Source organism: Pangasianodon hypophthalmus, chromosome 20 (assembly GCF_027358585.1).
Source record: "Pangasianodon hypophthalmus isolate fPanHyp1 chromosome 20, fPanHyp1.pri, whole genome shotgun sequence".
Taxonomy (NCBI): Eukaryota; Metazoa; Chordata; class Actinopteri; order Siluriformes; family Pangasiidae; genus Pangasianodon; species Pangasianodon hypophthalmus.
Genome location: NC_069729.1, coordinates 3,875,606 through 3,890,162, shown reverse-complemented (window position 1 = coordinate 3,890,162; position 14,557 = coordinate 3,875,606). Strand labels below are relative to the sequence as shown.

The window sequence follows — 14,557 nt, the reverse complement described above, 5'->3', positions numbered from 1 at the left end:
GTGTTAGCATTGTAGCCTGACCTGTGGTTTTGCCCACTCAGCCATTCAACCGCCTGATAGCCGAGTTATAAGACTACAAACATGTGAAATTTGGCACATTCTGATTTGAAAGAATGGTCTAGAATGCATTCACTGTCCTGATTTTCCTTGTAATTAGCTCTCTTGAGTTTTTCAGCTGACCCTCACTAACTCTGTTAGCTAATTCAGCACCCAAGTTCATCTGCTTTGCCAGTAATAAATTAAAAAGTGCTACCAGTGTTTATTCTAGATTTACTATGTTTATCTTTATTACCCTTTTTCAGAAGCACATAGTGTTTTTTTGCACACGGTAGAAGTATCTGGCTGCGCTGGGCGCTTGCCAGATTCTGCCATATTTTCCTTTCCATACGCACTGAGACGGGGGTGAGTGAAGGGGCGTGTCTATAAAGAGACTGACAGGAGGACTATGTAAACACTGACAAGCAATCTAGCCTGGACCTCAGTTTTTTTTTTCTTCAGTATAATTATTTTTTAAATCATGTTTATAGGTTATTGGCACTAATTAGAAATAATTTTTAAAAAATATTAAATTGACTATTAATTTTGTGAAAAATATTAAATTTAATTATAGTATAGCACTGTATTTAACTAATGGGCATACAAGAGTTTTAATAAATCATGCATCTTTGCTACTGGAAAGACAGGAGAATCATTTACATAAAGTCTAAACCTAAATGTGTATGTATGTGTATGTGTGTGTGTGAGAGAGAGTGAGAGAGAGAGAGAGGGAACACAAAGTTTTAGGCTTAAAATGTCATTTTTCTCCTTCATTTTTTCCCCTAAGACAGGCATCATCCCTCCGTATTTCTCTGTCTATTTCTCTCTCTTATACAATGGACAGAGCACTTATACCTGACAGACGAGGACTCAGAATGGCAGTTCCCAAGGCGAGGAGTGTCATGAGCCTGTATGTGGAGTGTGTGCGTGTGTATGTATGTGTGTGTGTGTGTGTGAGGGAGTATAAGTGACAGGCCGGTTTGTTCCACTCTCGTCTCATTTCTTAGCCTGACTCTTAGGGAATAGCGCAAGACAGGGAGAGGCCGTCAAAGCCCACTGCAATCTGATCCCTCTGACACCAGTTTCTGTGAAAGTCAGTGCAATTTACTCCCAAGGCTCTTTTCTCAGAGCATAATCTTACTCGAAAGCACTGAAGACAAAAACAGAATAAAGGTTTTTATGAAGTAGTGCATCAAGCAGCAGCAGAAAAAAGTCACTCTTTAAAGCTAATTTCACATCATTTCTTTTGGGATCTTTCTAGAATGTGACAAATTCCAAAACGAACATATACCTGATCCCACTTTTAGTACTTTTAGTAGTATTTGTAGCATTAAACAAACACAGATACAGATACTAATAGTGGCTCTGTATTACAACACTAGAATACATCACTTTAGCTATTAGAAACAGTATCTAGATTAGTAATAATGTAAAGCCCCAAACTGAGCAGAAGAAAAAGCACTCCTGCTTCTAAAAAGAGCTCCAACTTGGGTACATATATTATTTTTTTGGAAATAAAAGCATGGCCATAAATCGAGACTTCAAATAATAAGAAAACCATGTATATTCTGTGAAACAGCACACAAAATTTCACCAAAAACTTTCACCTACAGTTACAGTTAGCTAGATAACTTAGCCAACATTAGCTAAAATTAAACCTGAAACACCAACAGTTAGAACTCTTTTAGCAAATGCTAGTGTTTGAGAGATTTGGATGATTCTTTATATTCCACTGTTTATATTCACCATTTTTGAACATTTGGGAAGAAGATCTTTTCCTGCTAGTATAAATATGCAGTGATCATTGTGAATTTATGACCTACCCCTTGCCTAGAAAATATTTTGTGTGCTAGTGTGCACGTGTGTGTGTGTGTGTATGTGTGTGTGTGTTTGTGTTCAAACACCAATAAAAGATATAGCCATACAGAGAAATGGCCCAGCATGTCACCGGATCAGTCACTGACCTGCACGCTGAGCATCAATTGGCTCTGGCGGAGCAAACAGGAAATGGAGAAAGCAGTGGGGGAGGAGGTGTGTGTGCATGTGTGTTTGTGGGTGGGTGGTACACAGCAGGGAGGTGAACATGGTTTGGCCAGCATGCCAAAAATGAAAGAATCAATGGACTAATACTGCGAATGTGTGAAGTTTGCTCAAAAACTCCCACTTCATCGCTCTTGCTCTTCTGTCTTTCTGGTTCTCTACAATGCCACTTCATTCCTCTATCCTCTCTCTTCTAACCATGATTTGTAGGTTCCTCTTATAGAAGGGCAGTAAGTGTGGAGATAATGTGTGTCTGCAGATGCAGGGCGACTTTGATAGCTGTGTCACTGTCTGTCTATGTGACAGCAAGATCCATAGAGGGTAGGCTATATGCTGTCACAAACTGTCATGCTAAATATGTCCAGTCTGTAGTCAGTCACTCACTCAAGGATATCACTCAAACAAAGACAACAAGGCACCTATGACTGATAAACTGCCCCAGTGCTGCATGGTGCAGAAACTCTACACAGCTTTAATGCCACACACCTTGAAGGTGGCCAACAGCAAACAGACCCAGATAGGAGGCAGAAACAAAAGCAGGTTGCCCACTGCTGGAGATCAGAGGTCGACCCCCCTGTAGTTTAACACCAACCCTAATCTGACACACCTGGCTCTTATATTCACAAACTTCTAGAGACCAGGATTAGCTGAATCAGGTGTGTTTAATTAGCATTGAAGCTAAGGAATACTGGGTGGGTGATCTCCCATGGTACAGTGGTTCTCAGTTACAGTTCTGCAGATGCCATGCACATTTTGGTTCCCTGGGTGCTAACCAATCCAAATTAGCAATTATCAAGTTGGCTGCATGATGAATTCATTGTGCTGAAGCAAGGATATCTCTGTGGTCAGGGACCAGGTCTGTCTTTTTTACCATTTAGACAGAGGAACCTTTTCAGGAACCCAGGAATGTATTCAGGAAATTAAAAACTTTAGAGATAGTTCCACTGGAGGAAGCCAGGGCCATAGTTTCAGGGACCTTGATAGTTCCTGCACCAAAGTAGGCATTATTGGTGATGAGGAACTACTGGGGTGGAGCTTGCTAAACTGACCATCACAGGCTGGTCACTCTGTGAAGCTTGAGTATAACCAACCAATGATGTTCAGCATGGTGAGATCCAGCCCAGTAGTTCCTGGACAGCAAAAAAGCTAGTTTCTAAACTTTTATTAATATTAAGAACACAGTGTTCATAAATATCAATCTCAGCCTTTTCTACATTCGCTATGTTTTTGTATTCTTTCTGCATTTTGGAATTGTCTGTTATGCCACCTGCATTACTTCTGTTTTTTCACTTAATAGTCTTGGTCGTTTCAGCGTGGTGAACCAGGAACTTGTCCAGAACTTGTCCAGAGTACTCATTCCTGATAATTTATGAACCATTTAATTGTTTAAATATTTTTTAAAAAGTTGGTATAAATGGGCCTTTAGTTTCTGATCATAATAATGGTTAATTACCAGAATCTTGCCAGTAAAGCTGGGTTTGCTAGTTTGCTGGTTGTTCTTTTGCCCCCATACCCCCCCCCCCCCCCCCCCCCCCAATCACTGACAATGTATAGTACTGTATATCTAGAGACAATTAGCTCTTTCTACCCTGTTGTAGTGAAGGCCACATAAAGCATTGGTGTTAAAAATAAAGAGAGGGAGGGGTAGGCATGCGGCACAGCTGAGAGTTCCTTTAAGATTTGTGTGCTGTCAGGCAGCCTAAATCACAACAGCTGAGATTGCAGGGTGCTGTCTGCATGCTTCTTTAGCTTTTTTCCTTTTGTGCTCTCCCACTCTCGGCTGTCTGTCTCCTTGCTCTTAGTCATGATCTAAAACTCTGTTGATGCATAAATTCCCTAATCAGAAAACCAGGAAGGATGGTGGAAAGCAAAAAATAACTTCAGGCAGGTCCATTTATCTTAGCAGTGCTGATAGTGCTCAAAATAGAAATTCTACTTTCCATAGCAAACATGCTGTCAAACTAACCAAGTCAACAGAGTGTATATTGAAACTGGATGCAGGACAGAACTGGTCAGCATGAGCCAATAGTCAAGCACATACCCTAGAGGCAGCAAAGTCAGCAAAGCAGGCAATGGGAAACATTAAGAAAAGCATTACACTGTTCAGCAGGCTTTAGAGAAATCAACACGTCAGCTGAATGACACACACTTTGCTTTAAGCCAGTTTGTGGAACTTACTTACCACTTCCTCTCCTCCAGCTTATCTTGATTTTTGAACTGGATTTCAAAAGGCAGACACCGCTGAGGAATCAAGGTTAAGTTCAGGGCAAGAGTTCTCACTTTTCCTTAATGGGAAAAACCTGCTCTGAAGAAATGCATAGAGCAAGTGAAAGTGGTGTTCAAACCAGAGAGGCAAGACAAGGAAGAATTTCCCTCATCGCTCCTGGATGAATGGCAGAGCTGGAAGTACCAAGGGTTGGACAGATTCCGAGATTCCCAAACCAGTGCAAGCAGACCTGAGATGGCCTGAGTGGGTGTAAATGCAGGACTGAAGTCAGAAGTCACCTCCTAATGCCTTCACCCCAGCCCCCATCAAACTACCCCCTCCTTGTACCTTCCCTCTAACTGTTCCCCCATGACTACCCCCTTCTGAGCACTGCCCCTATGTTCTGTGCCATCAGGGTCCCAGCCAATCATAGCCCAACAGATCTGAGTGTCCACTTGGAAAGGAAAATGGGGGACCAGTGCAATGGACTTCTGAATAAGTAAAGGAAGATTGGACAAGTGTCTGAGAGAGTCTGATATACCACAGATTACAACAACATCTTAGAAATAGCAGTAAAATAAAAGACCTGCAAGTGGATGTCAAACAGAAAAGAAGAAAAAACAACTACCCTCTCTCCCTCCTTCTCCAAATAACTAATGAAACCCAATCTGTGCAAGCGCCAGTGGGACATAGTCATTCATCACAGCCATATGAACATGCTTTCACTTCAGCTCCAGCTCACAGTACGACTCCTTTAACAGCCACGCACTTACACACCGGACCTCCTGATCAACGCACAGCAGGAGCTGAGTCACAATGCAATAATCACCAGGCCCCATCATTTACCGGCACAACAACAACTCACCCCGAACGACATCGAAATGCAGGAAAAGCTTCCCGTATTTGAAACAGGTTCCAGGGGGTACCTTTCCTGTTTAATAATCTTTGCCCCGAACCAGCCTTGCATCATTATCGAAGGCTAAACACTAAATCTACACACAATGGCAAAATACCCAACAATGCCAAGCAAGATCTTTAAGTCTCTATTATTATTTCACTCCTAGTTGCAACTTTTGCTGACGTGGGTAGAACGTCAAAACGGGTGTGATATGCAAAATCTGACTGCACTGTAGTATTTTTGAACCCACTTTGCTCTAAATATGCATTTACATTACCACTGCTCAAGAACTCCTTTTCACACAAATGCAATACCAACCCAGTATTGTCCTGACCTCAAGCAAAGTCACAAACATCCTGTCCCATTTCTTACAATGCAATTTTACAATTCTATTGTTTCAGTTCAATATTAATAGATTACTAATTAGTTTTCTTTATTAAGAACAACACATCATACCTTTTATCCATTTTTAGTTATATCTGATAAAACATGTTAGTTTTTGTTAGTATTTTAACAACTATAAATGGTTGTTCCCTCACTTTCTCTTGAAGTTAATCCAAAACAAATGTATCTTGTTGCCAAGAAACTTGTCCGTGGCAGAAAACTTAAGCTGTAACACTGGAGACTCCTTACAAAATGTAAAATAAACACTGAACAAAACTAAACCACACTTGCTAAATTTGATAATAATCATGGAGATATAAGAAATAAACATTATGTGAGTGAACAGCCAAAACATGTTTTTGAATGGAACAGTTGGAATTGATTTGATGATGCATTGCAGCAGCATAAGCACACCTTTTGATAATGTATTCAGTCTAAGTCCACCCCTTTCCTGTGCTGACAGTTGGAAAAATCCAAGGAATACGTCTGCCACATCTACACGTGCCAAAGCCACAATCTTGTGAGCTTGTTTTTGTGTTTGCATTATTAACAGGAAAATAGGGCTCAGTGTCTAATTACAATTGTGCAGACATCTAAATTTGAGAAGCCTGCCACCATAACCACAAAAAATGTCAGCCCTGTCTGAGCACACTCATAGCAGCTGATTATTCTCTAAACTCCTGAACATGCTGATTGTGAGTGTGGGCCCATATGAGACTAATAAGTGACAATGGCCTTATTTAAGTGGTTAAGAAATATAGGCAGGAGACTGTTTCGTGCCAATCGCAGTAAAAATTCCACAGCTGTGTGCATGGATGTGTTGCATGGTTATGTGTGGGCTGGATACCAGGCAACCTGCCTCAAACACCTACACAAACTCTCTCACTGGGTTTTCAGAGGACGACGGGTCATATGATATGAAATTGCCAATATTAGATACATGCTGTGTTATGAATCATTGTGATACTTCACTCAAAGACAATTTTATGGCTAATTTTGATTCTCTCATTTCAGAGAGGCTAAGTAGTTCTATCTAATTTTTATTTTTTCTTCGCCTTCAGTAAGCAATTTATCCTGCTCAGGGTTGTGGTGGATCACTGGGTGGAAGGCAGGAATACAACTTGGAGGCGACACCAGTCAAATGGAGTCCACGCACCCACATTCACACCTAGGGTCAGTTTAGAGTCGGCAACTCAACAAAAGGCATGTTTTTGGAAGGTGGGAGGAAACCAGAGAACCCAGAGGAAACCCATGTGTATACATGGAAAAGTAATTAGAGATCAAGGTGAAACCAGAGACCCTGGAGCTTTGAGGCAGTGATGCCACAAGCTCTACCACCATGCCGCCCATGCTAGCGTTCAATCGTGGTTTTCGGTTCATTGTGGTTTCTGGTACACTAGCTTCAATTCATGCTAGTATGATAGACTAAACTATACCTTTACTTCTGCAATATCATGTACTTTATTAGCTAAAGTAATAAAGTATTCCATAATTTGAATCACAGGAATTCATTTGAACCCAAGCTTCAAGAAACTGAGCTTCCTGCACGTCTAATGGCAGTAAAAAATAAGGGAGGAAAAGAAAGAAGAGACGATGACAGAAGAGGAGAAAAGGAAGCATTCTCTCCACTCCTCCCACATACTTGCTATCTCATCCCTTCTTATGTCAGAGTTAATTGAAGTGATCCATCAATCCGACATTTCTTAGTGAGAGGGAAAACAGGGACAGTAGAGAGAGAAAGGGGGGTAGTGGAGGGGATATCACTTAAATACTCCTAAAAGCTTCTTGACCCATCAATGTAATGAATTTACTTTGTCAAAGCAGAAGAATAATCTATCATCCACATAGCCTCTGATTGAGAGGGCGAGAAAGAGAAACCGCTCTGCTTTCCCTTTTCTCCTCAGGGATCTGTGACGAGAGACAGCAATGGAGCGAGATAGGATCCATATAAAAACACATTCGAAACCGGATAATGAAATCGGACACATAAAGCATGGCTAGGAAAAGTAATCAGCAAAGGCCCCTTTTGACATGAAAGACGTTGTGTTTTGTTATTAACGCGGTTCGAAATCCATGTATCAAAAGCAATTTTCCTGATCTCTTATATGAAAAATGTGAGTGATATAGTCAGACATACGGAGGGAGTCGGTGACGCTTCAAAATCATATGCTCAGCCGTTAAAGTCATTTCTTTCCACTTGTGGTTTCTGAGTCGGGCTTCAGGGACATCTTATACACATAATCGAATGCCATGAGACAGTTCCTGTTTTCTTCTACTTCATCCCAAACCTGTCAGTAATAACACTACTAGAAAGAAGACTCTGCTTCTTAAAAATTTAGCCAAAAGCCACTGCTCATAATCCCTTCCCTAGCTGAACAGAAACCGAGTAGCGTGTGGTTTTGGCTTGTGTGTGACATAGGGGTGTAACGCAATGTCATTATCTTTATTTATATCTGTTTATTGATCCAAATATCTGTATCCGGGTTTAAACATGTAGTGCGTAGATCCTGAAGTAGATTTTTTTTTAATTAAATATAACCACTATATATATATAAATTAAATATAAACACTACCACTTTGCCCTAAGAAACACTGGAAAACACTGGGAAAAAAAACACAGAAGTAGAAATGTCAGCACTGTCAGTATGGTGTGTGAATTATAGCTCTAATCTCAGCTACATCATTGGACAGAAATGTTTTTTAACCCTGCTCACACAGTTCATATATGTGTTTGCACATGTGTTCGAAACCGGTCTAAATTAATCCACCATGTTCCTGACCAGGCAGTTGCTAAGGATGAAAGAATGAACACTAAATGCATCAGGCAGCAACTCACATTCACGTTAATAAACATGTTCTTTCTATGTCCCGTGAGCTTCATATCTGACCCGCATGATCGCTTTGCATGTCCTAATGCACAATTCTAATCTCAACCAGATGCTTTCTAAAAAAAACCCCAGAAAATAAAATGCCTTCTACTCATATCTGTATTTGTATCTGTTAAGAACACAATACGAATAATGTATTCGTATTCGGTTACATCCCGTTTGTGACAGCAGTGTGTCATAAAGAACACATGCTCACGCCTTCAACACTGCTGTGGCTAATATGTAGCTCACATAGAGTACGGGTGTCCATTCACAGCCTTTCAGCAGGCCACAGTTTTCATTTTTCAGAGAGACAGAGTGTCTTAAACCACAACCTGAGTTCAGGCCAAGAGAGAAAGACTACACACTGCACTACACACATGCATGAATGCACACTTGTGCACACACAGGCAGCCACACACATGCACACACATCGCTCACAGCTTGGCAGGACCCTGTCTAATGGCAAAGCCTACAGAATCCACACTGTAATTTGCTGTGTGTGTGTGTGTGTGTGTGTGTGTGTGTGAGGTGTGTGCCTGGCTTTTATTAGGGAGGAAGTTGCAACATGGAGCTCAAGCTGAAAACGTTCTTAAACAGTTGTAGAAAGTTCCAGTGCTGAAAGGTAGTGGGAAAGCAACACTCTTTCAAAAAATGTTTCATCTAGCACCCAAAAAGCTCTTCGTTCTGGGAAAAACCCTTAAAGGTTCTATGGAGAACTCTACAAAATATGCTTTCCCTATTAATGAGGGTTCATTAACTATCCAAGGAACCCTCAATAAAACTTTAAAAACCTTACAAACTTAGTTTATGAGCTACATGCTCTGCAAAAATGTAGCTCACTTACATTAAAGCTTGACTTCAGTGAAATGTTGCTAGGTGCACTGCAAGCTACTTCGCAAAATTGTTTATTTCATTGACTGATGTTACTTCTTCTGATAATCACAAATATTAATCAAAAGAACATTTTGCACTGATGGAGAATCAGCCCTGCAAGAAATCTTCAACCTGGATTCCCTGGACTGCCAATGATGCTCATGCATTTTAGAGAATCCTAAAAATAATAAATACTATACAGATGTAATTAAAGACTTAAACCACAGCACTGTTAAATTCTCAATTGTGATTGGTCAGAAGGTGTTGATTAATTTACTTTTCATTTTTTAAATGAAATTTTCATTCATTTTCATTTTTTCCATTGTTTATAGCTGTTACAGCACAAGTGATAACAGGATCTTTGTTCACAGATGTTCCATACCTTTAAATGTAATTATAAACAGATGACATTATAAAAGCATATGATATGTTGTTCCTTAATAAACGAAAAAGTGTTGGCATCAGCAAATTGCTGTGGTATAAGAAGAATGAATTGCCTGTTGGTGAAGGGTGAATAGTGCCAGTTTGTATTGTTGATTGCTCATTGCCAAGATTGCAGAGAGAGGAATAGGGGAAACAAGAAGGCAGAAAGAGAGACAAAGGAAAGAACAAACAGACTAGAGATGGACGGGAAATGCTTTTCAAATACGAAACCAATGTAAACACTCATTTGTCAAACGCTCCACATGATGTGACGCCTTGCGGCCATGTTGATGACATTGGCATTGATGATGATGCTTCTGATCACGGCACAGGAAAATAAAGGGAAACGGAAAAAAAAAGAAAATTGGATGATAAAACGGAGAACAAGGAAAAACATTACAAACACACTTTCCGACAGATGTTTGCGATCTGTTTACCCTCGTGATGAAGATGCCACTCAGCGGAAAACTCCACGCTCTTTGCTCGTTACCAAAACACAGCTTTAATGGACTAATAAACACAACCTTGGCTAGTACACTACATGTATCTCACATTGGGAAAGATGATAGAAGCTTTAATATCTTATAACATGTCCAGAACTGATTCAGTTACTTGGTTGTATGTTATCAATTCCCTCTTTTTTTCTGAAACTTTCCAAGCCTCCTAATCAGAATATCTCCTGGGAGCGCAGGGCCGATCCCATCTTCAATCTGACAATCATAGAGCCATGACAAACCTCCCTGTAGGTCCCAGCAGGCAAATCAGACAACACGGAGATCAAGACTCTCACTTGAGCTGCCAATCAGGCTAAAATGGATGTCAGGCTTAACCTATGGATGAAGAGTGTATTAGCTGAGTAGCTTTGGGTTTAGAAGGGAAGTGGTGCTTAAAAAAAAAAGAGCAAGAGGTCACGACCTGGTTTCTCATGAATCTTGGAGTCTTTCTCGTTTGTTCTTGCTGCTTCTCTCTTCGCTGTTCTTTTCTTTCTGTATTTCAAATTGAACGCAGCTTTCTCTTTTTTTATGTCTTTCAAAAGCATTGCGGTTACTTTAGACTTCACTGCACATATGGATCAGGGATTTCTGAAGAAATGCATGAAGTACTCGAATCCCTCCAGCTTAGTTTTAAACTTAAACTTCAAACTAAAGCCAAAGGTCATAATCATGACGTGAGAATCTTTTAGAAATCTCTGTGTGAGAAATCCTGTCTGGACAGCAAAGTCCACAGTGTTGATTCACCGTTAGAGAGGAACTGCGCCCTAAATGATAACAGACTTCAGAAATTCTTGCCCTACTTCTGCGATATGTTACTGGAAAGGACAAAACCCCCCTTTATACACAACCTCAACTTCCATTCTAAATGAACCAGAACAGTTACAGCGATCCCGTCTGTCCTCGGGTAAATATCAGCAAAAAGAAGACTGATAGTTTGCAGGCTGGACGTGTTGCCTCAGCAGACAAGAAGAATTCTTCTCCTCTTGCTCAAGCACTCTGTGGGTTTTTGGGGTGTAAACATACAACAACGCTCATTCCACTCATCAGCTCTGAAGCCTCTCCAGGACCAATGATGAGAAACACATGGTTCCATTACAAAGCCTTTAAAGAGGCCAGAACAATGGAGGAGTCAATTAGATCATGCTATAAAATGCAGCAGGATGGGGAAGGTTCTGCAGGATGGTCATCCTATTCAGTGAGTCTCACGCTGAGTCCTTCTCCCCCATGTACACACCAGCGCCTGCTCTGGGAGATCTCTCTGTGTGATACTGTGGCACAATCAATCAACCGTTATTACCTTTTATTGACGGCACCAAGCTGAGCTCTGATAGTCCACACACGTATTGATTCCTACCACACAGATGCGATCAGGACCCAGAACTAGCTTTTCTCCCCTTTGGGAGAACACAAGATTCAAGCTTATGAATATTTAATTTGGAGTATTAATATCACAAACTGAATATTTATGCAGGAAAGTGGAGCGGACAGATAAAATAAAGGAGAACTTATACTCATTGCAGGTCCAGCCAGGGGTGAAAAGGTGGGGACGATTCCAAGGAACGAAGCCTAGGAAATAAATTGTCCTGGATAATAAAAAGTGGTTAGGGGTGCATGACACTGGGAATTAACCTGTCAGGAGGCCCAGAATTCCTATTGGCGCCACTGGTCCAGCAGATAAAATTCTAATCTCAAATCAGACTACAGAGCTAATTTAGGTTTCATAAAACTAGGCTTAGATATTAATGCTGATCTCGAATCAGAATGTTGCTACTAACCTACATTAACATGCTCATCAAAAGGTCCAATTTCAGCCTGTGAGAGCTGTAATTACATTTATCAAGCTGATTACATTTATCAGGGAAAAGTCAGTGTTACTGAACCTTGAAAGTCTGGTGATAATTTCAGACAAGTTCAGTTTGGCCCAAGATTGATAAACGAGGCGCCTTGTCTAGAAGTGGACTTCTAATGTTAGCTAGTTATCTAGTTTGGTCCATGGTCCATTTTTTCTCCATTTGTGCCATCTCTATAAACAAAGGGATTCTTCAAGGGTTCTTGAGTGTTTAATGGTTCTGTCTTTCTAAAGGGCTGCTACTTGGTGAAAGACAAACCTTCTGTTGTGGGGTGTAGGGTTCTCCCTGAGGGACAAACCAAAGAACCATAAAAGGTACTAGATTTTAACTTTTTTTCAAAGAGGCTAATATTTCATCCATTTGTAAAACTGCACATAATGCACAACCAACATAATTGTGTCTATGATCTAACTGGTTGGTGTATTTAGTGAAATAAGAAATCACCAACAATCAGCTAATGAAATAGTCTTTTACTTCACTAAAATCAAAGCTCATTTAAACATGAAAAGCAAACAAAGTCAGGTATCAAAAGTGCATCCAAGACCACCAGTATGAGAATTACGAAATAAAGGGAATTCATGTGAAACTTTCAGGTCAGAAACTCATACTAATAGTAATTCTGAATGCGCATGAAAGCAGCATTAGTCACATCCTTTATCATGGGTAAAAGGAGGAGGAGGAAGAGAGAAAGTTGGAAAAACTGCACTCCAGAGGACTGGCAACTCTTTTATGAAGTCTAACTGCTGGGAGGAAAGAGGCAATGCTCTCTGTGACAGCACCGTGTAAACTTCACGAGGCCGGTGTCAGCTTGTCCGCCAGCTCCGCATCGCTGGGTTTTATTCCTCCAGGAAACAAGAGGAAGGAAGGAATCCTCCTCCTTTCCTCCATCACTTGTTCTCCCTTCTATTTTCCCTGCTTCTGTTATTCTCTCTTCCAGTCTCCCTGTCAGGAGACACATTAAGGGCAGCCACAAGGGACTCCATGGAATCCAATTCCACTCCAGCAGATGTCATATATATATTAGGGAGACAGCTAGGAAAAGAGAATAACCGTATGAGAGAGAGAGAGAGAGAGTCACATCTGAGAAGAGAACAAAGCATCATCAGCTGTCCGGTCTGGAAAACAGACTTCAGTTCCTTTTGTTTTCCTGAAGTGTGTGCTGCATCTCGGCTCAGCACATCCCACGTGTCTTGCACGTGAACATGTGTATCTGCATGATGGAGCTTGGTTTAATAATTAAATCATAAACAGCAGCAGGAAAAGGTAGAAAGAAGCTGTACTGCTGTAACACAATCCTGGTCTCCTTTTCACAGCTTCTCCGGAACGACTCGTGTCCCAGAAGCCCCCACGCTCTTCCTGGTCCAGGCCAAACAATAGAAAAGGCAATCAGCAGCTAATGCAGTCACTTCTTTATTAAAAGGCTATCCACCATTCTCTTTGTGCTACTGCGGTATTTAGTAACTGGTCTGTCAAGGCGATGCTCTTGGCTCCGAATCAGGGGATAGAATTATTAGCTTTGGCAGCAGGACACAGAACTCGCACAACCTTCTCTCTTTGGAACTTTTAGAGGAAAAAAAGCATGAAAAGTTCATAAAATCCAGTTAAAGTAACAGATAATCATGATATCAGATAATAACTTTTTTTCCGAGGAAATTCAACCCAGGAAATCAACTCCTGGAACTTTAGTCTGGGATTCAGTTCCTGGTACGTTTCCACTGTAGTGCCTCCATTGCCAAAACATCAAACCAGAGCTCTGTAAATGATATGTGACGTGTAGAACACCGGATTTGAAATGCTGAAACCCAAAACGCTACATTAAAAAATGGAGTTGGTTCAGAAAGCTAAGTTTTCCCTGCTTGCTCATTAAGCCTATTTTATTGATCCCTTCCAAACATTTTTTTGGAAAGTTCAAAGTAGAAGCCGGCAGTTTGGAAAAGTCACTCAGAACAGCAGAAATAGAACCTGCCAGCTCGGGAGCGATTTGCCAATAGTGAAACTTGAAGGAATTTGTTTGATGGACAATGTATACGTATCTGAGAACCGTCTACTGTTCTGAAAAGCCAAGAACGTTCCAGGAATTTTCAGATGAAACACAAAGCAGATTTTAGGTTTTCATGGCAAAAAGGAAGGTTTTTGTTTTCTTTTAAAGGAGCAGTTTGGAATTTTTACAGCCTTCTAGTTCCTGTGAATTGCACATCCCCTCTTTTGAAATTCCTTTTATAGAAAAAAAAGGCAGAGCTAAGAAAGTTTGCTTTGGCTGTGGCGAACCTAATTTCTTGTGAAATAAAGAATCTGCATGGCACTATTTCAAATCAGTTTAATAAGGTATCTCTGGAATTCAGGTTGCTCCTAGAAATGGACCAGGAACTCCAGAAGCAAGTTCAAGCACCAGGTTTGGCTCACAGTGACAGATGCTAATGAAGTCCATTACTGGAAAGAAATCAATAGGTGTTTCCCAAATGAAGACCTATTAATTTGCTTCA

At 40.7% G+C, this 14,557-nt stretch overlaps 1 protein-coding gene across 2 annotated transcripts in view; it reads right to left on the bottom strand.

Annotated features, from left to right (window-relative positions):
- Positions 1-14,557, bottom strand: part of prickle2b (prickle homolog 2b) — a 97,383-nt gene that overhangs the window by 50,917 nt on the left and 31,909 nt on the right. Inside the window, exon 1 of one of the 2 annotated variants that reach the window (XM_034314440.2) lies at positions 4,259-4,614. The exons of the other annotated variant lie outside the window; for it this stretch is intronic. The gene's annotated coding sequence lies outside the window, so the exon portion shown is untranslated. Of the gene's footprint in view, positions 1-4,258; positions 4,615-14,557 lie in introns of those variants that run through there. 2 annotated transcript variants of the gene reach the window in all.